Source organism: Panthera leo, chromosome B3 (assembly GCF_018350215.1).
Source record: "Panthera leo isolate Ple1 chromosome B3, P.leo_Ple1_pat1.1, whole genome shotgun sequence".
Taxonomy (NCBI): Eukaryota; Metazoa; Chordata; class Mammalia; order Carnivora; family Felidae; genus Panthera; species Panthera leo.
This window is the reverse complement of record NC_056684.1, coordinates 62,361,366-62,364,811: the sequence shown is the minus strand read 5'-3', so window position 1 is coordinate 62,364,811 and position 3,446 is coordinate 62,361,366.

Here is a 3,446-nt window from a genome sequence, read left to right as displayed (position 1 = left end):
CCTCGACCCTCCACGGGCGAAGGGAGGAGGGGCAGAAGAGGTGGCCTCAATGAGTGCCTGCTTCCGACTCTGTCCCTCGGTCGGTCTGGAGTGCCCTCGGACTCTCCTTCCCCCATTCACACCCACCCTTCCTCGAACCCTGCAGTCCCAAGGGCTGGGTGAGACAAGGTGCCGAGTAAGCAGGAGGGAGAGGCTGCAGCTCGGCTGGGCTCCCAGCAGCCGAGGTGTGCCCATCCCCCACCCCTTGGTTGGTGGGGGGAGGGCTTAAGGGGGTGAGACGGACCCCAGGGGCAAGCGTTAGGGCAGGAAATAACCTGAAATGGGGTGCAGTCTGCAGTTGTTGGGGCTGTGGTAGAGGCAACTTGGATACGGGGCAGAGAGGGCACCCCAAGGGTGAGACCAGGGGCCCCAAAGAGGGCAGGAGTCAGGAATTGGAAGAGAGGAAAGGAGAATGCAGCCTTTTCGGGGACAGGAAGCCTGCAAAGACTTCCCCTGCCAGCAATTTGGAGGCTTGCACCGGACAGATGGGGGTTTTGGACACAGCACCATGGACATGTGTTCCCCAAAGTTTGAGTGCATGTAGCCCCCCTTGTTCCATCTTACCAGAGACTGTGCCCACACAGGCCCCCACCTCACCTTGAACCCCCCACCCCCAACCCCACCCCAGGCTGTGGCAGTGAGTGCCATTAGAGGAGAGAGAGGTCCTGCTCTCTGCTGGGCACTCAACAGCTGGCTCCTTGTCGGCAGGAGGGGGTCTTGACCCTCCAGTTCAGAGTCACAGGGAGAGCACTTCTGCCTCCCCATCTCTAGGGAAAGGGGCCCCAGCAGGTAAAGACCAAACAGACGCCTGCACTTGGATTTGCTTGGGGGCAAATAATTTCAGGAGATCCCTTTAAGGAGAGGGTTCCGATCCCTTTAAGAGGGAGTGGGTCAGATAAAAGGACTATAAAAGTCCAGCTTTCTTTATTCCCCGACCCCCGGGGGGTTCCTATGATGGGGGAGGGGGCAAGTGCTGCAGCCAAATTTAATTGGTGCCCCGGTGTCCCTGCCCCCAGAAGCCGTGCCCTCCACTTAGTCCGTTGGGGATGAGGGGCCAGGTGGCTCAGTAAGTGTTCCTGGGACCTAGAGTTTAGGCACTTTATGGAGGAGGGGAGCAGCTGCCCCACTCCCAGGAGAGATGGGACTAGAGCGTGGAACAGAGGAAGGGGAATGTGGGTACTGCCATCACTGCAAGGACTGCACTGCCCTGCTGGGGTGCCCTGCCCGATGCCAGGTAGCTGGAGCCGAGGACAGGCAGTCTGCAGGGACTGCGGCGGGCAGTGGGGGAGGTGCCCGGCGGCTGGACTGGAGATGACGGAGCAGCCAGTCTGTCCCGGCTGTCAGTCTGGTCGTGCACAGTGGGGGAGGGGTATGCAGCGTGTTTTCTCTCAGCCCTGGATGTTTTCCTCTCTGCATCTCCCTCTCTCTGCTCTCCTGCTCTGAGGCAGTTAACCCTTCCAGATGGGTCTTGGAGGCGTCTGGGTAGAGAGAGCCCCCTGCCTGGAGGCATGGAGGGGTGGTCCAGGAGACCTGATGGATCCATTCCTGTCCCCAGGCCAAGTGGCAAGTCCTTTTCAATTGGGGGATACCTGGGTGTGCTGGGGTGAAGAAAGGTGATGGGGCCCAGGCATTGGCACCACTGCCTTGGTGGAGTGGGGTGGGAGCACTCACTCAGCAAAGGTTAGAGGAGCTGAAGGGTTAGAAGAGGAAGAGGTGGAGGCCTTTCCAGGTGTGGAAGGACTCTGGACTGGGAAGGAAAGAGGCCCAGGCAAAGAGGTCCTAGCAAGTGGGGTAAAGGAGGAGAGGAGAGGCCAAAAGCTTCCATGGCGGACAAGCAGGGTGTGCAGTCCCTGGCCTCTTTGCTGGCTCACTGAGGCGCTTTAACAAAGGGGGCAGGGAACCGGGGGAGATCAGTGGGCTGGCACAGGAGGAACACCAAGTGCCTTTAGCCAGCCTGTAGCCTACTCAGTCAGAGCCTCCTGGGGCAAAGGAGACAGCCACCCACATGGGGGGAGGCTCTGAGAGTAGAGTTCCTCCAGCTGCTGGGCAGGCAGGAATGGGCTCTCAAGACCACTCATCCTCCTTTCTAATCAGTGTTCCCTTTTCTCCCTCCCATCAAGACCCCAAATAAAGACAATTCTCCCCCCACCCCCCATCCCAGAGCCAATAGATCTTTACTCCTAGAAACTGGGGGTGGGGTGGGGGGGAGGCATCCACTCCTCCAGCCTCACCCTATAACCACTTCCTAGGCCGAGCATGGGCTTCCTGCCACTTGGGTCTCCTTCCCTGTGAGTAGCTACGTTTCTCTTCTGACCCTTTTGGCCTCCATCCCTGCCCATTAGTGGGCATGAAGCCAAGGTCAGCACAGGCTGGGCTGCTGACAGAAGCCCTGTCCCCTCTTCTGCTTTGGCTTCAGGCTGCCAGAATGGCATGGCTCAGCTCCAGCGGCCACTGCTGCTGTTACCTTCCACCACCAGTCTCCGATGAGGGGTGGGGGACATCAGCACATGAAGCAGACCCGAACAGGGAGAAGGGGCATTTTGGGAGGTGGGGGGGGGGGGGGAGGTAGGGCTGGCTGGCCTGGCTGCTGGGGGTGGGGGGTACTGCTAGGAATCCTTATCCTGGGAGGCTCGGGGAGGGGAGAAATCCTTTAGTGTCCTACTTTTATAGGTTTGGGGAATTTGCTTTCCCTAAGGGTGGGAGGTAGGAGAAGTAGGGGCACTTATCTAGGAGGACCTGGCTCTTTGAGAAGTTTCCATGCCATGGTCTTAGCTTTCAGCTTTCATTCACACACCTCCCCTACTGGGTGACCATGTCCTTTAAACGTGTTTCCCAACACAGCTTAGACTGTCTGGGCCCCCTTGACAGCTCTGGAGGCAGATGGGGAAACCATCTTTTAGAGTTCTATTTCCCCGCCATAGGGGCTAACAGCCCTGATGGTCTTAAAGGCTGCCTGGGTGAGTGCCGGAGTCTCAAGGGCTAGGAAACACTAGGCAGCATGTGTGGTGCAGGAGGAGCCCCTCAGCCACGCTCCAAGGCTGGCTTTCTCCTCACACTCAGGCAGCCCCAGCACTCAGGGTGCTTCTCTCTGCCAGAGGCAGTCCTCGGCCCAGCCCCTCCCTGGGCTGCTCCCAGCGCTCTGGTGACTTGACACTACCCTTTTTGCTGCTGCTCCTTTTACCTCCCAAAGCTCCCCTCCCCCGCCTGAATTGGGAATGAGGCTTTGTTCTGGGGTGGACTCAGCATTTCTCAAGAACCTACTATGTGCATAGCCAGTGCTTATTGAAGCGAAGCCCTATGCCGACTCAGGCGACACAAGCTGTCCAAGACACGGCCCCTTCCCGCACCTCCCAGGGACCTCCCACACCTCCGTGTGACCTCAGCCTGCTGTGCCCACCCACCCCGCT